Genomic DNA, 27,845 nt, shown 5'->3' on the forward strand with positions numbered 1-27,845 from the left:
AGGAACGCTTCCTGCCTGAGTTGAATGAAAATTACTAAAACCACCACACTCTTCAGAAGAAAACATTGTGGGTAAATAAAGCATGACAGCTTCCTTTTTTTTTTTCCGGGTACCCTCTCCTGGCAGGTACAAAATAAATTGCTTTTTTATTGAATATTTAAGTAGAGTCAGTCAAGTTTGAATCCCTCCAATCTTCTGCTCACAGCCAAGGAATTTGACAGAAATCTTCTTCCAGTGTCTAATATTAAGCTGTTCGTCATTAGATCTCATTGGAGCTGCTTGATGATGAAGCACAAATACCCAAATTTCCTCTACAGTTCCACTAGTAGAATTAGAAGTACTTTCACATGCCTGGTTCTCTCTTGGCACACAGTGAACAACTTATCACCAATGTCCTCTCCCAGTCATATTGCTGGAGGCCCCAGGGAATCCCAACTGAGAAATCATGTTAATTCCTTCAACAGGACTTCAGTCCTTTAGTCTTTTACCTTCCCTGGCCTTTTCAGAGCAGTTAACATTGTGTTTGTCTATTTCGTGATAGGCCTTTGCTGATCTCTTTTTGTTTTCTTGGATCACCCCCATGTTCCAAATCTGGGAGATAGTCCCCTCTCTCACGGCTGTTGCCATTGCTTACTGATGTTTATGCTCACTTTCTCCTCTCTTTTATTTCCAGGTAGGGCAAGATAATTAATTCAAGCCTTGTCAGGCACATACCTGCTAGTCCTACCAGTCTGTTTAAACACTTTCTTTCTTGTCAATAAAGAGGAATGCATCTCATCCTGTATTTTTTTACCTATACACTGACTCTAATCCTACAAGTTGCAGCATGCCAGTAAATTGAGTCATTCTTAAGAAGCCCAGCTGATTCCAGCAGGGTTTATGTCTCACAAACATAAGCATCAGCTTTCATGGAGCTTCATGAAGACTTGTGCTGCATACACTTAGCTAAGATGACATTATCCCTCACATCACGCTGAGCTAAGAAGTGGGATTTTACTTATAGCACAAAACTGAGAACTCTAAAAGTCTTTTTTTTTTTTTTTTTTTTTTTTTTTTTTTTTTTCCCACTTTGTCTAAAAATATGTGCTAGAAGAATGTCTTCTTATGTGTACTACATGCATATCTGGGTAGAGGTATTTAGTCAGACAGAGCCAGTGAAGAAACAACGAGCAGGAAAATGGCTTCGATTTCACTACTCACTCACTCAGTGTCTGACCTGACAGCTGTCAAGATCTTTTATGAGGCAGGAACAATTTTTTAAAATTTTATATTTAAGCAGAAGTTCCCACTGATGAAACGATATCTCAGCTAGCACACACTTGTTCTGTCATTCAATCCATACATGCTATATTAAAGTATCCAAAGTTCAGACAAATCCATCAGCCTAATACAAGTGTGATGAGACAAAAGTTCTGGCCTGGTTCAGAAGCCTTAACTCCTACAAATAAAAGCACAGTAAGGACAGTGAAGATGCAGAAAATTAGCATAGAATCCCTGTGCCTGTACTAAATTTTGCTTGTAAGTGTTGCATTAAACATTTAAAAGTACACTTTCAAAAATGCATGGGGCTTTCACAGCAAAATTCTCAGTGACACTAATAGGCATCACGTGACTCATTTTCCAAACACAGCTTTGAACATCCATCCTGTTTTGTGCTATACAGGTTCTTGTGCCACTGTCATCATTATAACATCTCAGCATCTTCCAGTACTGCTTTAAGCTCTGAGTCACATTTTCCATAAGTGACTTGTTCTTTTACTTATGTTCTTATTTGTTTCTTTATAACTAAGGTTTTTAATGGAATTTTACTTGCCTGAAAGTAGTTCATTCTGTTTCTTTTTTTTTTTTTTTTTTTTTTTTTCTTCTCTTTCTTAAACCCATATTAACTCTAAGAGCACCAAGCTCTTCACTCACGGTTGTTCACAGAAATTGTCAGTTTCAATACAGGGCTGAACATAAGAAATGTATCATTTTCTAGACTCTGGTACTTCTGGTCAACAACTCCTTTTGCTGTTCTTCAGGTCAATATACACAAGAATCTCTGTCTGGTGAGAAGGTTTAATATTGCCATAAAGACTTTTGGGTTTTTTTAACCCCCCTCAGGATTATCAGGTGTGATTTCATACGAGAACTGTATCTCAAATTGATATTTCCATTACTTAATTGGAGCGTTTATTGCATATAAACTATTTCTTCTACAAAATTAAAATAAACCCAAGTCAGATATGTGATTTTGTTTCATTGGCCAGACATATATCTTCTCACTGAAATTCATAAAAACTCATGTCATTTGACTGTTGTGAATGGGCAGTGTGTTAAAGGAAAATTTTATCTTAAAGTCAATAAAATTTTTAGAATGACCTTTCTCCCTATTTAGACAACTCAAATACTAATAAGAAAATAAAAAATCACGTTTTAAAAGATTTCAGGAAAGATAGGGTTTTTTAAAAGAAAATGTGGATGGTTTGGATTTGAGATTGATTGGCGTTGGTTTTGGTTATGACTGACAACTTAGAAGTCTGCAAAGGGCATAGGCAGGTGTTCCTCCTCTGTCATACTGTTACGTTTAAATCCCAACATACAGGTATTATTAGATGAGTTAAGGTTTTATCAACTGGCCTGGGCTGACAGTCTCAGTAGGAGACAATGAAAGAATGAAATGGAGTCAAGAGACATAAGTAAGAGGAAATCTTCTGTCGCATGGGAAATAGAGGACTTTGTAACACCTGTGAAGAATCTAGCTACTATACAAGTGGTACCATAGAGCAACACTATCAGTGTTAAAACAGTGAATTTACATGCATAAGGCAGCTGGAGTTCTAGTGGCTGGATTTTAACCATACCTGTAGTTTTTAGAAATTTCAGCCATCATTTGTCTGATATGCATGAACAATTGCTATGGCACGAAAACTGTCACTGTAACATCGAGAGTGAGGTCTAGAACTATCACTAAGAAATTAATCTTTCATTACCTGAGGTGTTTAATGACATTTTTCTATGTTGTGAAGGAGTCGGTCAATTTATAGAACTACTTCATCCTGTGAAGTAAAACTAAAAGGGTACTCAGCACAACAATATCATATCCATACTTCTGCTTAGTCTATGAAAAGTCTAAATATTTACCTTACCTTACTGCAGTGGGAGAAGGGAAAGAAATAAGTAGCTAATGGTGATAATATAGTAATCAAGAAGAAAAGATATGTATACCTCAGATGACACATTTTGCAAATTAGAAGACAGTTCCTCTCCTGACACAAGGGTCCCCTTCCCAACCCCCACCCAACAGGAGCAACATCAATAAAAGCTTGAGGTGTCAACACCCCCAAAACCATGGTGGGGAAAAGGCATATCCCTGGAAATCCAGCCTGGCATTTCAAGATGTGGATTTTAAGCATTTCTGGAACTGCAGAGGGAAACAGATTTTTTCAACGAAGTGACTACCTTTTGGTTGCTTATAAGTCTCCCCTCAAGAATTAGGTGTGCGAAGCTGGTGAATAGGGTAAATCGCTTACAACAAAAGTGCCAGCTCATGTGCATCAAACAGACCAAAAAATACATTTTCTCTCTATTCAAGGGATGTAAATTGTGCTTTAGAAGCAAAGCTTTCTCTGCAGGGTGGGATGGAAAAGAATCCAGAACTTTTAAACCCAGGGAGCCCTTGAAAGCTATTTTAAAAATTGCTTTTTCCTGCAGGGTTCTACTGAGCTTAATGAACCTAGTGGGCTTGGCAGGCAGTCCTGCTGGCTCCTGCAGCCTGTGGGAAGTGTGGTTACTCTGGAGCTCATCCATCTCCACATCGCATCTCAAAGTGGCAGCTCTACCAGATGTGCTAATGGAGCAGCTCTGCCAGCCCAGTTGATAAGCACTTACATTTTTAAATTCTTTGCCTGCTAAATTACCCCTGTACACTTAAAGCTACAGACATGCACATGCTAACAGTCAAGTCACCTACAAGCCTAGCAAGCATAATAGTGCTAGGATGAAGGCTTTTCAAGCCATTTGCCCATCCCTTGCAAATCCCAGCTCAAAGCAGGCATTTCATTAAACCTCTATCAAAAATATCTCCTTCACAGAAAGAACTTGTGTAATTATTTCCAACAGCATCACTGCTTTTGTTGTTTGAATTCACAGGTTGATACGTAGCAAGTTGACTGGCTAAGAAGCAGGCTTACCATTGCTTCATGAAAATGGTATATAGAAATGCACAGATTTTTTTTATTTTTTTTTTAAAGAGGCAATTTATTTAGGCCTTTAAATCCCATTAAAGGTCACTAATAGCCTTACTGTTTAATCACTGTAAGATTTTAAAGGCTCACCAAAACTAAGCAAATCGGTAGGAAGTAAGATTAAATTGAGGTATACCATGAATCATTTTCACTCTCACAAGAAAATAGACCACCGATTGTAAAGTTCACACAACAGGCAATATTAGAATTATCTAAAAGATATTTAGGATGACAAGAAGGTGACAACATCTGCCCTGGAGATGAATGTAGGAAATATAGAACAATCCACTTGTGGCAAACATCGTGTTACTGGTGCAAACCCATGTGATCTCCATCTGCAAGTCTGCTTGTCCTCTCGAGTTCTCTTGCTGCTAACTTGCCATTTAAGTACACTTCTCCAGGGTTTGGAGCAAGAACTGTGCATGAGCTTGACCTGTCTTCTGTGGAATCAATAGCAATATTTTCACTGATTTCAGTAAAGAACAATCAGGCCTTATGATATATTAAAAAACCTAACCAGGAAATGCATCTGTACATTGTGAGGAGTCACATATGTGCAGGGGTCGTCCAGCAATATCCCGCCAGTAACTTACACTCCGGCCCAAAGCTGTGGAGGCCTTCTTTCTCTCTACCCTTTGCCCCCTGATTGTGGGAGTGTTTTAAAGCAGGTTTGGTCTCAGTATCATAAGTTATAAAGTTGGAAATACACAGCTATGCAGAGGGTAATATCGATGTCTAAACTTAAGGCACCTCTTGATTTACATAACCATCCATGAGTTCACTTAACATCTCTTCATTGCATGTTTCTACATTAATGCTTGGCAAACGCTGAGAAGAAACCTAATTTATGTGTTTCCAATGACTAGGCTTCAGAAGCATACGAATGTACATGATCTATTTCAATATGTTATTTTCACAGTCTCACTTCTGTAGGAACACCTAATATGTCACTGAAGATTACAGACTAAAACTACTGGAGAGGAGTCCAGCCCAATCCAATACCTGAGAATGTGGGGTGCTTTTAAACTGTTTCATAAACCTTTTCTGTAACTCCTGTTTTGGGTTCCAGCCTATGCATTTTTTAGTTTAACATGGTTTCACTGGGGTATGAACCAAAGAGATTGCAGAGCTTGGAGACCTTTGAATAAAGGGGAAGAGGTGAACTGAAAAATTGGATTTTTTCAAGCTTCATGGCCCAAGTGTTCAACCAAAACCTAAGTAGCCATCTTTATTCCCTCACCCAGCCTCCCTTCTTTCTATCCTTTGCTACAGATGGTCAAACCACTTTGGACAGACACTGAAATGTTCTGTTTCAAAACCCAACAAATTGCAGACTCTATATCTTTTGAGGAGTGAAAATTAGGCATTTTGTTATCGCAGGCAATGAGATTTGAAGATTACATGACTTGAATAGCAGTAGCAAGACAGTTTAGCAGAATGGAAACATCTGGGCTTTTATTTTAAACATAGTGTAAACTGAAGCATCTAGACGAGGGGAGTGGGAACAGGCTCTGGGATTCTCTTTTTGCTTATTTTTATGATTGGCCAATATTTTAAGTATGTTGTCTAATCAAATCTGTGGGGAAAATGCACTGATATTTAATCTTCTCACTGGTTGAAGGGAATTCAGGCATTACTAATTTTGCTGCCACCATTATTAAATAACTTCTGGGTTTTTGTGTATATGGAGATACAACCTGCAAGGAGAGGAGCTACTGATGGCAAAAGTGTTTACTAGAATATTCTGACAGAGGTAAGTTTTCAAAGGTAAATGAGCTGCATAAAATCCATACTATTTTAGTCCTCCTAAAATCTATTATATTGTGAACAAAATTTCAGATTCCTGATCTGAGTAATTGTGAGGAACCACACTTATGGAAAGATTTTGTTCTCATTCACTATGCTTCAAACAACACTTTAGCTTCTGTTTTCTCATAAATATTTTCTCATAATTCTCAGTTTTTCAAAATGAACTAGATTAGATCAAGTCTCCTTAACTTATTTTTACTGACATCTTGGCAATTTAAACCAATACTATCTGAGGAGGAAGGGCTGTCTCCACATATAACAGGGAAGTATACCAGATGTTCCAGAAAAGAGAAAAATACTGCCTTCTACCTGAGAAGTGTAACAAATCTGTAGCTGCTTCTTAGAGAAACTGTCTCGATAGGAATCAGGGAGACACCAAGCCTCTTGCACCCTTTGTGAGGTTGGAGTAAAATTTATTTACAGGTTGATTACAGGTTGGTCTCTGCTGTTTCAGTATCCCTGAGCTAAATCCATTGATGCCTTGTGACAATCCAGCCGTATGAAAGAGTTCGTTATACCTGCTTGGTTACAGTAACTTACAGGATGCTGTGCAGTTTTCTTTTCAGGATGGGAAGAGCAGACAAAGGTCTCTCAGATTTGGGGGTTTCATGTCAGTGTATGAACTTAAGGCCCTAAATTGCTGTAAACTACTCTGTTAAGAGTAGATTAAATGTTCCCTTCCACTCTGCGCTCATATTGATGGCTACAGGCTCCCTAAAAAGACAGATATTCTCTGTGACAGTTATGAAGACATAAATGAATCTCTTATAGCAAAACCTCTTTCAAATTATTACCTGGTAAAACCCAAAGATACTTCTGAAACAAAGGGCAGATGAAATAGAAAATTGCCCCCACAAGGAGTAGGAGCCTTATTAGGAATAGGAAATGCCATCTGGAGATGCTGAGTGTGCTCAGCATCTCTGAAGTAAGTCTTTGGATTCATTTCACTGGCTGTTGAATGAAAATGCAAGTTCTGTCAGAGAAGTCCAAGAGGCAGACTGGGAAAATGTTTACTGCAGTGAAGTTTTAAAACTGGGAGAATAAATATTCAATTTGTACTTTTGAATGAATGGTAAATATCTTACAAGTTTCTCAGCATTTAAGAGAGTATAAATTTCTAATGAGGAAGCTTGCAAGAGTTTGCAAAGGCAACTTTGCAATTTTTTCAACAGACCCAGACTATGACAATGTGGTTTTGACCAGTCTTTGCGATGAGGCAGCAGATGACAAGTAAAAGAAAGAAAAAACAAAATTCTGCAAAGTTTCATCCTGCTATCCCATGTCTTGTCACATTAGTTTGCATTTTATGTGAAATAACTTTATATATGTTACCGTAATTCAGAAAAACATGATGTAAAAGGAGGTGACATGGTGGAAATTTGGAAAGAAAAAAAAAAAGACACCAGAAGAACTGCTCTGCCTGGGGGATAATGGACCACCTAATTCTTCTTCCTTCTAAACCACTTACTACATTGCTAACTTTTCAAATCACAGCAGAATTACAGCGTACTGATAGCATAATGATAATCACAAAAACTCAGCAGGACATCATCCTCAACACAAGAAGAGCAAAGAAATGAAAGAGAGGCACATAGCTCTGTATCAATTTCACAATGCAGCTCTTCACAAATACAATCACATACTTGAATGTTCCTAACATTGCTGTTATGGATCAAAAGAAACATGTAACTGTAGCAAAGGAGCTCTGAGACAAATGCACTGGTCCCGGGAAAATGGCAGCATGTTGTAACTGATTAGATACAGGTGTTTGATAAGGTTGGGGGCTCAAAGCATGAAAACTTATAAAATAGTGTAGAGATAAGATCTCAATCAATGTCAAAGAAAAAAATATGTCAATCTGGTAAGAGTGAGATATATTCACAGATAAAACACGAAATGTCACTTAGAAATATAATTTTTCCTCTTTGTTTTTGATCACCTCAGCATTTTAGTTGTGATCTAAAAATCAGCAAGGTAAAGCAGATTCTTACTTTCTTTAATTGAGTTTGAATAAGGTCTTAGCCGAACAACAAAAATCTTAGCCGTAGCCTCAGACAAAAAGAAGTGAAACTGGGAATCTTTCCAGTGATTTCAGAGGACGTTGGACCGGATCCACAGTAAATTGTGTTTTTACAAAAATCCTTCACTGTAACAAACTGAACATGACACAGGTTAATTAGATCAAAAGTTGCTTTTGAGGTTTTTGTTGGTTTTGTTTGTATTTTTTATACCAGGCTTCAATCTGGTTTTGTGACTTAAATATACATTTTTTTAAATTACTCTGTTTCATTTGTATGTAAAATAGAACAGTTTTTCTCCTGTCTTTGCAATCAGTGTTTTTTTCCACTCAAACAGCCTTGTATTTATTCTGTAAGAAACTGTTCACTCATGTGAAAAAAATTCTAACTCTTCCCATTTTCATTTAATTTGCTTTGGTATCTTGGAGTGACTCAGAGATTCAATTTTTCCAAATACATCATTTTTAGCTTTACTGCTTGAGTTGTAAGTAACACAGGAAGCAAAGACCAACGACAGAATAACAAGGTACACAAATAATATTGTTTTGTTACCAAAATTAAGATCTGATAAAGTAAAACTTTGTAATGTAATGTTCCTTAATGAATCAAGATACAGATATACTATGGGGGTAAATTGTTAGTAATATTTTCATATTGCGCTCTGAAGCACTAAAGATAATTTTAATTTACAAAGGCAAACTTGTTAATTTGTTCTATTTTCCCATTTTCCAACCTTCTCATTCATTGAGAAAGGGAAAATGAATGTAACACAGATTGCACTCCAATTGCACTGCAATTCTATGCAGTTAACACAGGTATATCACTTGCTCTTAGCTCTCTTGAGACCTTTCAGCACTGGACTGATAATTAGAATTAATTTTGTAGTCATATTTAGAGATCTACCCCAATCAAAACACTAAACCTACCAACACCACCCTGTTGCATTTCACTATGACTGAGAAAGCTGCGCTCATTCATGCATGGCCTCTTACTTGCATGTCACTCTCTTCCTAGCTTATCCATTAAAAATTATCAGCATTCCTAGTGAACTAGGCTATGAAAAAGTCCCCATTCCTGTTTTTCTGTGGGCAATTTTCTTTTTTGGCTGGCTGAAAGTATCAAAAACCGGTAGGAGATGCAAATGGTCCATAGCTAATTCATAAAACAGAATTAGCAGAGAGAAGACCCATCAGAGGGTGACTGTGGTTTATGCACATTTTTAGGTTGAGAACAGTCGTCCTTTAAATGTTTGCCCATTTTCTTCCACCCTCCCCCTTGCCTTCTTTGTTGTACTAATGCTTAAACAATTAACTTAAGATAGCTAAATTTAAGTGAGATGAATGCCTTCCTAAAGGTCAGTGGAGGAATACCATTGAGTACCACTGAAAGGTAGGACTGAATTGTGTCCTGATTTGATTTTAATGGACCTTCACAAAGTGTAAATTATATTATGGTTACTAGTCTCACAAGTTGTATCTCTGTATCAAAATTCAACTGACAGATATTCCTTTGACAACAGTTTTTGAAGAAAAGATGTGGAATTTTTTTTCATAATTTTCAACTGATTTTCTTAAGATGTTAAATTCAGCCCATTTTCTATTTTTCCCAAAAAGAAAACTTATATTAGAATAAAAATAATATCAAATCTAAAACAATGCTCGTAGTATGTTTTCTGAAGAAGCAGAAATATGGAAAGTCAGAAAGATGGAGTTTTAAAGCTATTTTGATACTAAAGACCAATGAAAAACGGGGGGGGGGGGAAGTGTTGAGAAAGAAGGAGTATTGGTAAAGGGACAAAGAAAGGGATATTTTACGTTATCTCCGCACATGTAGCCATGAAGTCCTAATAACATAGCAGTGGGAACTGGGAATATGACCTGGCTGTGACATGAGTGGTTCAAAGAAAGTAAGAAACAAAAAAAAAAAAATTGTGCAAACTGCAGTTACAATATAAATGCATTGAATGGATAGGACAATAAAAAATGTTCTAGGATTTATTTCACTTTGATTGTAAGATGGAAGTACACCCTACTCAAAGCAAATTGTTTATGTCTATACAAATCTAGTACCTTACTGCAACCTGCACCTCACACTTCTGTGAGCCTTTATGACACCAGCATGCCCTTATTTTCTTTCTTCCCTAGATTGTTCTGCTGTTGCTGAAGTTCTCTGAGGCTTATGTTCTGTTGTCTCTGGAGTAGTGTTAGTGGTCTGTGCAGTAAAGGGTTTTTCCTGCCTTTCTACTGTAGAGGTGAAGGTTTAATGGGCCTATCAGTTGTTCATTTCAAACAGCCCTCACTTCTAATGTGTTCATTTACTGCTTCTGACTTTTGGGGGGCATACTGTTTCCTTTTAGAGACTATTTCTTAAGGTATATCTCTTCCAAACCGACCTTCCATTTCTTTTTCAGGTTGCTTCTTTGAGGTATGTGGTCAAGGCAGAGAAAGGAAACAGTAAGACTGTCATTTGCAGTACTGTGCTGCCCAGTGGCAAACAGCAAAACTTCAGTTTTGCTCTCTTCAGCACAAGTTCTTTGATACCTGGGGAGATCTAGAGCCAAGGAAGAAACTGTAGCAGGCAACATTTTGTAACTTTCTACATTTCTTTCCAACAAACAAAACAGCAAAAGCTTCAAAAACTATTCCTTGGTGTCCTGAATAAAATGCTGATGATATTAGCTCTTTCTATCTGTCTTTATCAGTCTTTTATTCCCCAAGCACATACAAAAAAGTTTCATGGTGTTTCTGTTAGCCGGGAAACTTTTTGTCAGTAGAACAAGACAGGTGGTGTGAATGGGAAATCAGATTTGAGGCTACAGTCTTTCATTTCTGACATTTTGTAAGGAAAAAAAGTCCCTTTGGCTAAGTTTTTACAGCTTCGTGTATGACATTTTGTCATTAAGTTTGACTTGAGATTGGGTGCTATTTCTACCAGGAAAATAAAGAGAGAAATATGTCAAAGAAGCGTACATGGGAGCATGTCTCTGTTCTAAGGGATGTTTAAATGTTCTTCCTGTCAATGCTGAAGACTGAAACCCACAGAATCACAACAAACTATAGAGATACTATCATTTTTTAAAATAAGCATTGCACCATATACTGTTGGAAGCTTTTTTGTTCTAGCTACATTTTTCAGATAAAGCACTCTATGAATGAAGATCAACAGAAAACGAAAACTAATAATAAGAAAGTAACATTAAAAAAATCTGTTCTTCAAATTAAATGTAATTTTTTCTGTTAAGCAGCACAAATATGTTAAAAAAGGCCTGATAAATGAATTCTAGTGAACTAGGTTTAAACAGTCAAGGTAATAAGGAAAAGTGTGACCACTCAGAGGGTTGCTATGGAGGAACTGGACCAGATTTTGCAGCTCCTCTTGGATCATAAGAGCCAAAGAAACATAAAAGATTGTGCTGTGCTTATTATATTGCTCTCAAAATCTGGCTGGCTAACGTCAGGTGGCCTCACTTATCCTAAGAATAAATAAGGTACAACAGAAAGCTGGCAAAAGTTTTTTAAATGTTCACCTGCACCATAAAGCAAGACTATTCTTTACCCTTAACAATGACTAGGTAAATATATAGATTTTTCATAGGCTAAATAGGAATACAAATGAGATCTCGTGTGATGAACATGGTTTTAGTTTTACCTCAAAGGATTACACAGTTCAATACACACATACCAAAAAAAAGTTTGTGCGTTTCCCCAATGTCTGGATCTTGAGAACTGCTACTTGTCAAGTTCTGTTTGTGAAAGACTGAGTGGTAGTCTCATCTTTCAGAACTGAGACAGCCAGAATTGTTTCTTTGTATGGTAGCCCGGTGGTCAATATACTCACTGAGTCTATGGGAGATTCACTTTCAGTTCCCTCATTCTCCTGAAGAGATTTGAATCTCTGTGAAAAAATATTGACTTGACCATTTTAGCCATCAGGCTGGATAGAAGGTGCACTGGGATAAGTGGGTGGATGATGCTTATGGCATGTTTTCATTCTCGCCTGAAGTAATGATACACATCATTTTGTATGTATGGCTAATACACTGTCATTGGGAGAAAAATGATGAGTGGGATTCAGTCATTGGAGGTTTATGCTTGCTCCTGAGAAATTCCCTGCATTCGATGTACTCCATGCAGTGTCTTATTTTGGGAATAAGGATGGATAATTATGGGTAAAAAAAGAGTAAATTAAAGTAATTTCTTCTGTCTCATCCGTCTATCCTCTTTCTCTGATTATCAAAACCCCCAAACTATATTTGTACATAATTACATTGTTATTTGTAATCATCCTTTGATGTCATCAGGCAAATTATGAAAACAATTAATGAGATGTTACAGTTTGTATAATATGTGTATTAAATATTGCAGTTTGTATTTAAGGCATGAAGGCCTTAAAACACAGTTGAAGAAGACTGTGTGTTTGTGTATAAACATCAAGCCTGTTCAACCTCTGAGCATTGCCTTAATAAGTTTAATACATAACTTTCAATTTTATTTTTAATTATATATATATATATTATTCAGGGACATTTGGTAACCAAGATAAGTCCTTGGAGTAGAGGCATGGGGAAAGGTATCAGACAGAAACAGTACCAATGCACAGATGGCTGTGTCACTTGGCCTTCAGCTTTAAACCTAATAGGCCACCTGAGGCAAGATGACACACATCCTGTCATATTGCATGGCTTAATTGCAAGAAGCGTTATCACAAAGAAACATGGATTTTCAGCATGAGTCAGTGATTATACTGAGATTAGCAATTTCCATGGGCATGGCCGGTGCTATTGAAATAAGGAGTTCTGTGTGGTTATTTACTAAGTCAGAGAGAAAGGATTGTCTTTTGTTTGGTGAGGTCTTTTATAAAGGGAGTTTATGGTAATAAAATGCATGGTGAATATATATGAATTGAGTCCCTCACCAAGTCTCAGGTGTCAGACACTGTAAATTTAGATTTATGTTCCTTTTATCTGTTAGCATAAGCAATTCATTTCTTCAGATTCAGAAATTTTCTGGCAGCAGTACTTATATACCTTACAATTTTCCTTTCAACATACAACTGAGAATAAAACCATGTTATGAGCAAAAGAAATAAATGCAGAACTCTTTTGATCTTTAGAAGAAATAATTTTGATTACTGAAGTATAAACAACATGTATTATTTTTGTCAATCTAAACTATCAACATGTACTTTGATTTCTGTTAAATGTTACTGAAAATATACATGAAAAATCCATTGTTCTCTAGACATGGGTCTTCTGTCCTCAGTGTTTGATTTTGAATGTGACATTTGGAGATAAGCGATAGCAGTCATTGAAAAATGTGTTTAATTTAAATGATTTCTAATGTGAAATTGATTTTTTTTGTAGAAAATTCAACCAAGCTACAGACAGTATACTATAAACATAACTCAACAGATCTAACAAGCTAAAACTTTTTTGTTGGCATTTGTTATCAGAAGTTTGTCTGTTTTTTTACTAAAATTGTGCGTGTGAGTACTGTTCCATTATCTTTTATACTGAGAAATGAAGAGTGCTATTTTCTTGTACCCAAGATATGTAACTGATTACTTCATCACTCCAGGATTGCCAATAAAGTTTTATGAATGGACTGTTACTGGAACAGCTTTCTGCATATAATGCTGCAGAGGTGTCCTTCACTGCTGCAGATGCTGCTGCTCTTTGGATAATACTTAGATATCTATGAATATCTAAAGCTGCAACTCTCATATATATTTTCAGTCAAGCTCTGAACGTATTTACATAGCCTAAGCTGATGTGAGAATGTGCCCTTCCTAACTTAAAAAGTTCTGATACAAGCCCTACATTGGTGGAAAACTGGTTCTGATACTTCACTGGGTAGTCACCACTTTGGAGACTGGCCAATTTTTTTCAGTGAAAGGCTCTGAAGCTTCAGAAGGTATTATAAAAATAGTGTAATGATTTAATAAGACCTTGGTAGATCAGTAACAATCCCTGTGTATCAGAATTGTCTTTAACTAAGGAACAGCTTGAACCAATATATGAACATGTCTAGGCTCTCTAAAATGTATCCAGTACTTCTTTTCCTTCGATATAAACTGCAGGATGGTTTTCAGAAAACACTTACTAAATATTCAGTTGGAAAGGACAATACCCAAAGGTGAAATATAAATTTCTCTTTGATTCTAAGTTTAAATCCTTATGTATACAAGTTGGCTCCATTTTACAAAGATTCCCTAAATGTAAATATGAAACCATACTGATTTCCACAACTAAGACTTCTATCATATCCACCAGGGAAACAATGTCAGTCTAATAATATTTTTTTTACTTTTGGACATTAGAAACATGAGAGTCATATACATCTGGAGGAGTATTTCTGGAATAACAGATAAGGATTGCTGTAGAAAAAAAAACATGCAGTGCAAACCTCCCCACCTTTGTGCTTCTTTAATCTACAGCATATTCCTGCATCTGCTTCAATGGAAAAAGGTACATTAACCCTGTCACCACTCTGGAAGGATTCCCAGAGACAGAGAGAGAAACAACACATATAAATAAAGCTATACTAAAGGAAGACAGAAGTTTACCTGTTCCATAATATAGGAAGGTATTTATGTTACAGAGCATCCTTACAAAATAAAATTATAAAATGCTGGCCCCACTGAAGCCACTGAAACAATGCCTTTCAACTTGTGATTCGGACCTGTACAGTGAATCTTGGATCTGCTACTGCAAAAGGCAGCTTCATTTTAAAGGAATAACTAATGCCAGTCTGTTTCAGGCCAGGACTGTATACCTTGTTTTGACGAAACGATATGCCAATTTAGAAATTCTCACTCACAGTTGAATAATATCATGTTATCATCTGATTTCAATGATCTATTAAAAATTTAACAAATCCTAGTGTGAAAAGTATTCCTTTTTACTATGTCCCATTCAGGTAGAAAAAAATCATACAATCTCTTTCTCCAAATCAAAGAAAGATAGCAAGGGCTATGTCTTGTTAGACAAAATTTTATGACTGTACAACAGCATTAGCTACTCTGCTGAAAAAAGTTGAGTGGTATGCCAAACTGACATAAGCTGATTTTGTCTGACTGCCTTAGTAACACATACTGACTGTGTCTAGATTTTCCATCATTTTAACCAGGAAAATATATAGATTTCTGTCAATAAACTCTATTATTTCCCTGATAAAGTGTCTTCAATAGCCAAGTATTTTAAATATTGAAATTACAAAAGAGAGGAAAAAAAACCCCAACCTCAACGAAACAAAAATTGATCTTGCTTGTTTGTAGTCAGAGCATTGTATTATATATTAATATAATATATTAATATTATAGAAGTTTAAGCATATAAAATAAAGGAAATCCAACTGGAAAAGTGAAATCTAGACAAGATTGTTGAATATCTGTTTGACTTCATTAAAACTGACAGGTCATATTTGTTCTTACAAGCAATCATCTGTTACGTTTGGTAGCACTATTTCAGGAGTTTGGCACATTCTCCTTTGTGAACACTATTTTTACAGATATAATAATTCTCCCAAAGACCAGTAAACATTATCACAGTAAATAGTGAACAAACAAATATGAAAATAGGTAAAATATTCTTCAATTTAATCATTTTACTTTCTAAAAGAATCTGCTTCACTTGAAGTTGTTTCAGTTTTGCAACATCTGACCAGTGCATGACAAAGCCATTCAGAAGTATGTTAAACATGGTGCAGGTCCAGCAACCCCTGTCCTTTGCATCAGAGGTGTGAGGAGAGAAGGTAGGAAACCTGGGGACCTTCTCAGTGTGGAACATCAGCTCTCTGACCCTGAGACAGCTAATCTAGAGTCAGGAGCAGCAGGGTTTGGGGAGTTGGGAGTATTGCTGGCAGGGCAGTGCCCTCACCCACACAGGATGCACCTCCAAGGTACCCCAGCAAGAAAAGCAGAGCAGGTCTGGCTCTGCCAGGGTCAGGCACAGTCCACACCTCCAGGCAGGTCCCAGGCCAGGTCAGCCTGGAAAGACAGGAAGGGAAGTCAGTCAGGAAACCAGGAAGGGACCAAAGGCAAGGACCTGAGCAGTTCCCAGGAAAGGTGGAGAGGCCCCAGAAGACCTTCTGACAACTCTTTCTCACAATGTAGCTGTTTCCACAGCAGGCTGAACCAGGGTCCCAGCTGCACCATGACAGAGCTGACCTTGCGCACCAGCTGCCAGCCCCCTGGAAAGTGGCAAGGATGCAGAGCCTGCTGGTGCCCTCAGCACCTGGACACAACCTGGCACATCTGGACCTGTGTGCAGTCATGAGAAAAGAAGCAGCTTTGTAGTAACAGGAAGACTGCTGACAATGTGAGAATTTGAACATGAGTCAGCAGTGTACACTTGCCATAAACAAGGCTAATGGTAGACTGGGCTGCATTAGACAGTCATTAGACAGAAGTATTACCAGAAGGTCGAGGGAAGTCATCCTTCCCCTCTGCTCAGCACCGCTTAGGCCACATGTGGAGTGCTGTGTCCAGTTCTGGTCTCTAGTACAAGAGAGATATGGACATCCTGAAGCGAGTCCAATAATGGGCCACAAAGATGATGAGGAGACTGGAGAAGCTTTCCTACGAGAAAATGCTGAGACATGTATGACTTTTTAACCCGGAGAAGAAAAGGCTCAGGGGGAATCTTATTATTAGATAACGAGTACATAAAAGCTATATATATTTCTATAAATATATGATATTATATTATATTACATTACATTACATTATATTATATTGTATTATATATATTATAATAAGTATATGAATACCTGAAGGGAGGATGCAAAGACAATGAAGCAAGACTCTTTTTGGTGGTACCCACTGACAGGTTGAGAGGTAATGAACACAAATTGAAACACAGTGTTTTCCCTCTGAACATCAGGAAACACTTTTTTACTGTGAAGGTGATGGATCACTGGCACAGGTTGCCATAGAGGTTGTGGAGATATGCATAAGCCATCTAGATATGGTACTGGGCTCCAGAAGGCCCTGCCTGAACAGGAGGGGTGGACCAGATGACCTCCAGATGTTCCTTCCAACTTCAGCCACTCTGTGATTCTGTGATTTAGTGACTCCCCCTTCTCAGGGATGAGGAGAGCCAACTGGACTGGCTACAGCAGCACTGTTAAGGCTGTCCAAGCACCCTGCACCCTCAGCCCACCTCCTTCCTCTGGGTGGGCTGAGGTACTGTGTTTGCATCCTGTCTGAGAACTGCTCTCTTCCTCTCCCCAAAGCACAGGACAATTTAAGTGACCATCTTAATGACATAAGGAATGAGAAGAGTGAGAAGTGCTCCTATATCCCACTAAGTAAGACATACTTGTGAAAAGTGTCGGTTTCACTGTTTTGGGGTTGGGACAGACAGTGAATGCAGGCTCCTATTCATCAGGATTTGCTTACTAGACTACAGTAGCTAATTACTTAAATATATAAAATAAGGAAGAAGACAGGAGGGTAGGAGGGCTTCTCTTTTTCACCTCAGGTTTTTCTTTAAAATTAAGTGGTAGGTCTCACTATATTTTGAAGTGAGACTGAACCTGCCACTGAGATTTGGGCATGCTCGCAAAATACTCCAGTGGTTCAAGCACCTACTTATCATTGAACTCACCTGTATTGAAAAGGAGGAACTTGTGCAGAAGACACTTAGAGATCTAAAACACTAACTGCAGCTTACATGGAACTGAGGTTCCTTCATAAGTTAGCTGATTTCAAGATCATGACTTTAGATTCATAGTACCTGCCTATGTTTAATTTATTTATGTTCTTAAGTCTTCTTCTTTTTTAGTTTTAATACATCATCATACTTTTATAATTTTAAGTGGTTACTTTCTTTTTTTGTTAATCATTTATCAGTGTCTATTTCCAGTCTGCTGCCTTGCAGTTAACCAGATCATTTTGTAAGTAAGTGTCTGAGTGAGTGAAAATTTAAAATGTAGTGCAGATCATTAGGAGGGTACCATATTGAAGTGGTACTATATTTAGGATTAATTTGGATGGCTGGCAAAAATAGATGATTTAGACATCATCTGTTGCTGATGGTCATTTTAGCTATTATTATGCTGCTCTTTGTCACACCATAATGAAAGTCATCAAGAACGTATTAAAGAGAAGGTTTAAACATTCTAAACATCAGGTTTACAGCATTCAGACATTTTCTGAAATAGGTCTAGATCACATTTCTCATTAACTCACCTTGTGTCTGTCTCATATGACTCTCAATAGGTCTGCTTCTAATACCATTTAAACTGGTGACTCTCTAGAAGCCAGATGAGATGCATTTGCATTTAAAATCCCACCTGCCAGAATAAACATTTGTCTAAATTTCTTCTCTTTCCTCACTGTAAGGCAGTGACTTGTTCATTCATTGGTTTTTTACTTACTTACAGAAAAAAAAAAAAAAAAGAAAAGGTAAGTACATGCATTTCACTTGTTTTGTCTCCATATAGAAGACACTTTAGAGAACAGACCAGAGATCTGAGGTCATTTCACCGTATAAAGGTAGGAGTTACAGGTGATTTGTAGCAGAGGTGGATGCAGCAAATGAAAGGCAACTGTGAAAACAAGATGACAACAGCCAAAAAACTTCATCAATAGCTATTTACTGTACCATTTTCTTCACTGAGAGAATGTCCCATTTCTTCTGTAGTCGCCCATATGTCTTATTTTTCCCCAAAAAGAACAAATAGTCAGTGGGGATAAGATTAATTACATTGAAATTTTTCACAAAGAAACTGTGGAAATGAAAATAAAGAGTAATAACCTTAATACAACACTGAACTATAAAGAAATCACATCACAGACATAGCTATAAATGACCAGTAGTGAATACCATAGTGAGGCCTTCCTATAGTGCCAAATATACATATATATATGTATGTATTTATATCATGAAGTAGAAGCAGACCATTTTTCTTTGTCACCAAAAGGGCTTTAATAATTTACTTGTCCCTTAAGTCAACATGAAATATAATCTTACCTGTACTTTTGAATATGCAGTTGAAGATAAATCTAGCACTTAGAGGTCTGTCACTTTTATTGGTTTAATAATTATCCTACCACATGTGAGTATATACATATTCAATGGAAATAAATAAACTAACCATACAGAGGTTTATGTGATGAGGTAACTGCTCATACATTTGGGGAGGCCAAGAAGTCTATCAAACAGCAGCAAAACCAGTGACCAAAAAAAGTGCCATTCATAGGAGGGCATATGATGTTAAAAAGCAGTGAACATGTAAGATTTATTATTGCTGTGATACTCCACTGTTTGGGAGTCTATAGGGCTGGTAACATGAAAAGGCATGTAGAATAGTTCATATCAGATAAGTCAGCACCTGTATTGTGAAGGAAAATTTAATCAATAGATGTTTTCACAGCCAAAGCACACTTTGGGAAAACAGAGAAAAACAGGCCCTTTTAATATCAAACCCTGTCAGAGCCCCTGTCAGTTATTCAGGGAGTCGCAAGCTGGAAGCAAAAACTGGGTGAGAGTTTGCTCTAGCAAAGAAAAGTTCTGCTGTGAATCAGTTCACCCATCTTTCTGACCCTCTACTAACTGAGGACTCTAGGACAGCTGCACAGGTAATGGGATGACAGCCTAGAAAATACTGCTCTCACCCTCCAAAGTCCCATTACCATGGCCACTGCCTTATGCCCTTTGGTGGCTTTCCAGGAGGATTCATAGCTGAGTTCCTGGGAAGAATATGTGTGAATCAGAATCTGGAAGTGAAAAACAGGATTGCAATGACTGTCCTACATTGATTCAGTCCCACTAAGTTGTCACTGGTAGAGGAGTGGGGGCTATCCTTGGTACTAGTTTTATTACATCCTAAAATAACAAGTGTACAGATACTGAAAACACCTATGATGACTTCTCATACAAGAAGTATCAGAAGGCTTCTGCTGCACTTATTTAGTATATTCTCATAACTCACCACAAATCAGTTTACAGTTGAAAGTTTTCTGACTCTAGGACCTATGACAGAATTCAAAGGGAATAATAAACAAAAAAACTTCGACAGCAATGTTTTGTAACTCAGATCACAAAAAAAAAAAACAAAAAAAAAACCCAAAAAAACCCCAAACCAACAAACCAAACCCCCCCAAAAAACAACAACAAAAACCCTTTTAGTTTTGAGGGGAAACAGATAATCTTAGAATCATAGAGTCATAAAATGGTTTGGATTGGAAGGGACCTTCAAAGTTCATCTAGTCCAACACCCCTGCCATGGACAGGTACATCTTTCACTAGATAGGTTACTCAAAGCCCTGTCCAACCTAACCTTGAACACTTCCAGTGATGAGGCATCCAAAACTTCTCTAGGCAACCAATTCTATCATCTCACCATCTTCATCATAAAGAATCTCTTCCTTATAGCCAATCTAAACCTACCTTCTTTCAGTTTAAAATAATTGCCCTTTGTCCTATCACTACAGACCCTAGTAAAAAGCCTCTCTCCATCTTTCTTATAAGCCCCCTTTATATATTGAAAGGGGGATGCAATAAGTTCTCCCTGGAGCCTTCTCTTCTCCAGGCTGATCAAACCCAACTCTCTCAATCTGTCTTCATAAAAGAGTTGTTCCAGCCCTCTTACGATTTTCACAGCCCTCCTCTCAACCTGCTCTAACAGGTCTCAGTCTTTATTGTACTGGGGGTCCCAGAGCTGGGCACATTACTCAAGCTGAGGTCTCACAAGAACTGAGTAGAGGGGGAGAATCACCTCCCTCACCATGCTGGCTGTGCTTCTATTTATGCAGACCAGGATACGATTGACTGTCTGGGCTGTAAGTGCACATTGGCAGCTCACATCTGATTTTTCATCCACCAGTACCCCCCAGGTCCTTCTCTGCAGGGCCTCTCTCAATCCATTTATCCCCCCGTCTGTACTGACTGGGGGACTGTCCCAACTCAGCTGCAGGACCTTGTTGCATTTGGCCTTATTGAATGTCATGATGTTCACACTGGTCCAATTCTCAGGCTTGTCAAAGTCCTTCTGGATAACATCTCTTCCCTCTAGCATATTAACTGCACTGCTCAACTTGATGCTGTCTGCAAACTTGCTGAGAGTGTATTCAGTTCCACTGTCTATGTCATTAATCAAGATATTGAAAAATATTGGTTCCGGTATGGACCTGTGGAGGACACCACTCATTACTGGTTTCCACTCAGACACTGAGCCATTGAATGCAACTCTTTGGACATGGCCATCCAACCAATTCCTTATCCATCAAACAGTCCATCCATCAAATGCATACTTCAATTTAGCAGCAAGATTGTTGTGGGGCACCGTATAAAAGTCCTTACTGAAGTCTAGGTAGTATCCGTAGCTCTGACATTGTCCACTGATGTGGTCATTCCATTGTAGAAGGCCACTAGATTAGTCAGGCACATTTTGTCCTTGGTGAATCCATGTTAGCTGTCTCTAGCCACCTCCCTGTCTTCCAGACATTTTGATATATCTTCCAGGAGGATCTGTTCCATGATCTTACTGGACACTGAGGAAAGGCTGACAGTCTGATTGTTCCCAGGGTTTCCCTTATTACTCTCTTTAAAAATGGGTGTGATATTCCCTTTTCTCCAGTTACTGAAAACTTTGCCTGACTGCCATGACTTTTCAAATATGAATCAGAGTGTCTTAAGACCTACACCTGCTAACTCCGTCAGGACCCTAGGAAGAGCAATGTATCAATGCAATATACCAAATATTCCATCTGTCTCCCTTGGATGCGTTAATTTATTTCAGTCCCTTCCCACATAAAGAGGACACAAGCTCAGATGCTCAACTCACAGTCAGTAAGGAAAACTGTTTGCCTAAAATGAGAGAAAAATGTGATAAGCAGGACTAGGATTAGGGGGAAAAAAAAAAAAAAAAAAAGCAAAACCAAAACCAAGAAAGAAACAAACCACTCCTTTCCAGGTGCAGTAATGAGGCCAAATAAAGGAACTCTAACACTGGCATGTGTGGGGAACAGTTTTCAAAGGTTTTTCATCCAAATTTCAATCACTCCCTGTTGCCTCTTCTAACCTTGTTTTTTCATGATGAAGGGAGCAAAAGCACAAGTACCTTGAGATTTACAAGTGCTTTCTGTCTAACCTACTACTCCCACGTGAAGACTAAGTTAACCAGCTCTGATGTTTTCTCTATTTATTGTGTGCTGTGCAATGAGTTTCTGAATCAAGACCTCACTGCAGAGGATTATGCCTATAGCATAACCTTTCTAATGTTCAGATAAGTCAGTAACTCACACTGGGGTTGAAATTTAATGACATTGTGTTCCCTGCTGTGCTCTGTACAAAGACTTGCAGAAAGAAGGCTTTAGTGCACGTAAACAGTAATACATTTAACATGTTAATAATTTATTCAAATTATTTAATAACATAGCAAAGAAAAATGAAAAGACACACTTTCACTAGTCTTTTTTGGTGAGAGATCTGAAATTACTTAACATTTATTACTTTAAAATGACTCAATTTATGTTACAGTGTTATCTAAATGCCCTAACCTGAGTCAGAGTAATACTGTGAAAACACATTGTACTTTATAGTTCCAGCCTCAGCCCCAAAGGACTTACAATGCAAACTGACAACATAGACAAGGAGTCAAAGGCACATCCAAAAACTGACAACAGAGCAGTGATCCCTGATATTAAAAGTTAGTGATGAGTATCCTGTTCTACTTTTTATGGTGCCTTAAATGCATTAAAGCAAAGCAAAGCAAAGCAAAAATAATAAAATTCTTCCAAAAAATTTATTCTTCCGTTTTCACCATTTTATCCTTAATGCTAAAAAGTCAGTATAACCCTGTTGCCTTCAACAATGAGAAAACACTCCTTTTGGACCCAGAGTCCTACTCCTATCTGTGGCCTTAAGAAACAAACATTTATTAGCAGCTGTGGCCACCTTTTCAGACAGCTGTGAGAAACCCAGAAATCTGTCAGAATGATGATCACAGTATCTTTATCTTCAGAAAAAAATAAATGTTTTACACATTTATTTCACTTTCAGAAAATACACAGGTAGAGTAAAATGACAACAGCATAGTTTTAATGTACTCGTTATCTGATTTTAAAAGGCCTAACACTTTTGGTTATGTAGCAGACTCCCAAACTTTCCTCATGGGTGCATCTAGGTTTTGTGGGTATGCACACTGGAGAGCACAGGCGCATGCCGAGGTCTCAGGGCTGAGTTCATGTCCCTGCCCCCTGCTGAATCCACAATGGTGATGAGGGGAATGGGAGGTGTGTGTATGTGTATATCTGGTTTCTGTGAAAAAGAAATATGGGCATTGAGTTAGCTTGCCCACACTATTGTCTGTGAGATAAAAAATACATATATATATATATATTGACATGTACACAGTCAGAATAGAAATAGGCCATTTTAATCAATAACAAAATGTTTGTTATAGAACTATGGGTAATTGATAATGTCATTTATGTAAACATTTTTCATTGAGATTTCTTACGCCCTTTAAAGTGAACAGGAACCATCCTGAAATTTTGATCCAGGGTATAGTTATCTTTTTAAGTCTGAAATTTGTAATTTTTTCAAACCATTTAATACTTACGTTTCTTTTTTGAGAAGTAATGAATCATTGCTACAATGTTTCTTGAAGACACAGATATGGTGTAGTGTAGTTAATTGATCATTCATATTTCACAGGGTTTTTCTTTCTCACAGAACCTTTCCTGATCAAGTGTTTCTTGAACTCCTCATACTGAAGTCAAAAAGACACAAGACTTATAAAAAGAGATTTGTCAATATAAATCATACGAATTAATAGAGGTTGCTGCCTTTGAGTGAGTGATAGAAACTCAGAAGGCTCTTGTGTTAACATTTGGGAATGTGCTCTGAAAATTAATCTTTGCTGTTCATGGTGCTTTAGCATGGAATAGAATTTATCTAGTAATCAGTATCATTGTCTTTAACCAGCAGGTTGGAAAATAGCCATTTAAACCATATATTGAATGTAATCTAAAAACTTCACTTTGACAATGATAAATGCAGAAGATAATTACAGTGATTGTTCAAACATACAATCATTTGAGACCAAGCCCACTGGCTTAAAATATGCAGTTTCTGGATGCTAATTGCCACAAGTGTTTTGACTGAGTGTGTTTTGTGATTTATGGGAGGGCAAAACAATGTTGTCTCTATTACACTTTTACATTGTAACTGATTGGATAAGGTAAAAATAATAGAGCTGCATGCTTTGAAAGCAGAATCTCCCATAAAGAAGAAATGCTGTCATGATTCTACATCGAGGCTTGTAAAGAAAGTCACAAGACCTGTTGACACAAGAAACGGCATTCACAGTATCAAAGATTAAGTGTATTTTCTATCATCAGAGAAAGGAGACAACTTCCTCCCAGGGGTGATGCAGAGAATCTACTGTAGGTATGTATGCTGAAAGGCTCCTTGAGGACATACCTTTCATATGTGGACATACCTTTCTACAGAGTAACTCTGTAGGGAGCCTTGCAAAAGTCATCTGAGTTACACAGCACACATATTACCGACATGCCTATTTCACTGTGTCTGCTTTGTGAATTTGGTAAATTATTGCACTAAACCTACTCAGTATAGGTAACTATAGGGAAATCAAATTTATGAAAGAGCATTCTTGATATTACTTCACTCTCACTTTGTCCCACTTATTAATTGCCGAAGAGAAGAGAAGAGAAGAGAAGAGAAGAGAAGAGAAGAGAAGAGAAGAGAAGAGAAGAGAAGAGAAGAGAAGAGAAGAGAAGAGAGAAGGGAAGGGAAGGGAAGGGAAGGGAAGGCAAGGCAAGGCAAGGCAAGGCAAGGCAAGGCAAGGCAAGGCAAGGCAAGGCAAGGCAAGGCAAGAGAAAAGAAAAGAAAAGAAAAGAAAAGAAAAGAAAAGAAAAGAAAAGAAAAGAAAAGAAAAGAAAAGAAAAGAAAAGAAAAGAAAAGAAAAGAAAAGAAAAGAAAAGAAAAGAAAAGAAAAGAAAAGAAAAGAAAAGAAAAGAAAAGAAAAGAAAAGAAAAGAAAAGAAAAGAAAAGAAAAGAAAAGAAAAGAAAAGAAAAGAAAAGAAAAGAAAAGAAAAGAAAAAAGAAATCTTGTTATACAATCTTGTTGCAACCCATGTTCCTAGGCGTTTCAGCACTTTTCTGGGTTGGAAAGCAGAAATGAAACAAAGGGTTCCTGTGAGCAACCCTTATGCTTTTAAACTATAGATAGGGACTAAGGCATATAACTATGCACATATGTAACAATATATATTCATGAAAGGTAGCAGATCACATTACAAAATGCCACATAAAATTATTTCAACCTTCACCATATCCTCTGAACATCTAACTTCACCTCATATTGTAACATTTCAGTAAATAACATCCTCTAGCCCTTACACTAATATACTTTTTTTTCTTTTCAATAGTAATTTTAATTAATTCATCCTTTCTGACATTTGCATTTGTCTTTAAATGCCACTAGATAACAGGGTTTTAATCATTCCAAATAGCTTTTTAATTATAGACCTAATTACTTTTGCAGAAGGTTAAGCTGCACAAACAGGAATAAAACTGTTTGCTTGTGCTTTGTGTTAAGAATGATGTAGTGTTTTCTCATTAGGTATTCTGTAAACTTGCTCGGTCAGTTTTATGTGACATTTGGAAAAGAAAAAAAAACCACCAAACTGTATATCAGAAGGCTGGAATTAGATTCTAGGACAGCTTAACACCCAGCTGTGTGGAACAGTCATTGATCTTTTAATTAATTATGAAATCAAAGTTAGGCATCCTTTTCCATTGCAGTGGTCATTTTGTGCTGGCATATTTGAAAATATAAAGATACAGGGGAACATAAAATCTTCCTGCCATATAAAACATTTCTTCTTCGTAAACACTTCTCGTGTTTGTTTTTTTGTTGTGTTGTTTTTTTGGGTTTTTTTTTGTTTCCTCTGAAAATTTTCCACCAGTGATGATATCCTGCTGGGTCAATGGGAAAGAATTTCTTACTGGAGAGATTCTGAGCCTCCACACTGGAGGGTAGCCAGTTAGCATAAACAAAAACAAGAGTTAATTTGCACATCATTCTTGTCATATATTCTTGAAGGATAGTTCTTCCTTTGTGGGTAAAAAAGGTTTGAATAAGACCTGTGTGGGCAGGAGATCTTTCATTCCTGTTGAAAAACATGACAAGTACATTTATATTTTATGGTGTTACTATTATACTAGAACTGATGTCTAAATGTATGGATTAATTTGTACATTGACTGATATGTACAGTATTTTTAAAAAATCACAAAGCTAAATTTAACTCAGAAAATTGAAACTTACATATTTCGCTGCTTCTTTAGTCCAAATGGATTAAGTGGAATTGAAAGGCCAAAATATATTCTACACCTAGGTGCTTGACTCCCATTTGATAGTCTATTTCTCACTAAGGTTAAATAATCTCAGGATGCCAACATATTGTCTTTCAGAGTTTATTCTACCCTTATGCCCACTAATGATTTATTAATGTTAATATGTACATGTTAGTTATACTTTTGCACTATTCTTGGTTTGATTCTATTCAAATAAACCTTGCTGTTATGTTGTGCTGTAACTACCTATTGCTTTACAAAAAGTAAACTCTCAGGGGAACTAAAAATAAAAAGAATCTTAAGTACAAAGTTTAAGACAAGAAAAAATAATCAAAGTCTCTTACCAAACAAGGTCACACACAAAAAATATACAATTGCTGATACTTGCAGTTGCTGATACAATTGCAAATATCTTATTATAAAAATACTTGGTGGGCCACCAGGTAGATAGGTTATTAACTGGGTGGTTGCATTCAAACAGTTGTGGCTCAATGTCCAGGTGGAGACCAGCAATGAATGCTGTCCCTCAGTGGCCTGTATTGGGACCAGTATTATGTAACATCCTTGTTGGGGACATGGACAGTGGGATTGAGTGCACTCTCAGCAAGTTTGCAGATGGCACTGAGCATTGTGGTTGATACTCAAGAGGGAAGGACTAGAGAGATGGGTCCAAGCAAAATTCATGAAGTTCAACAAGGCCAAGTGCAACAAGGTCCTGCACATCAGTTGAAGCAATCCCAAGCACAAATACAGGCTGGGTAATGAGTGGATTGAGAGCAGCCCTGCGGAGAAGGACTTGGGGGTATTAGTGCATAGAAAACTGACTGTAAGCCACAATGTTCACTCACAACCCAGAAAGCCAGCTGTATTCTAGGCTGCACAAAAAAAAGTGTGCTCAGGAGATTGAGGGAGGTGATTCTTCCCCTCTACTCCATTCTTGTGAGACCCCCACCTGGAGTACTGTGTCCAGTTCTGGGACTCCCAGCATAAGAAAGGCATGGACCCACTTGAACAGGTCTAGAGGAGGGCCATGAAGATGATCAGGGGTCTGGAACTCCTCCTTTGTGAGGACAAGCTGAGAAAATTGCGATTGCTCAGGCTGGAGAAAAGAAGGCTCTGGGGAGACATTATAATGGCCTTCCAGTACTTTTTAAGGGGGCCTACAGGAAAGATGGGGAGGCACTCTTTCTCAGGGAGTGTAGGGATAGGATAAGAGGTGGTGGATATTGTGGTATCCAGATGACATCTTCCTATAGTAAAAACAGTGGACCCTCAGATATTTTTAAGATACTGGCGTTTTCTTTCCTTCTTTTTTTTTTTTTTTTTTTTTTTTTTTTCTTTCCCCTGGAGTCAGCTTCTGCCAAAGCCAAGAATCTTTATCTGTAAGAAGTATGAGGTCAAAAAAGGAAATTCTCCTTAAGTAGGTGATGGACTGGGCTCATTTATGCCTATCAAGTCT

Source organism: Athene noctua, chromosome 2 (assembly GCF_965140245.1).
Source record: "Athene noctua chromosome 2, bAthNoc1.hap1.1, whole genome shotgun sequence".
Lineage (NCBI taxonomy): Eukaryota > Metazoa > Chordata > Aves > Strigiformes > Strigidae > Athene > Athene noctua.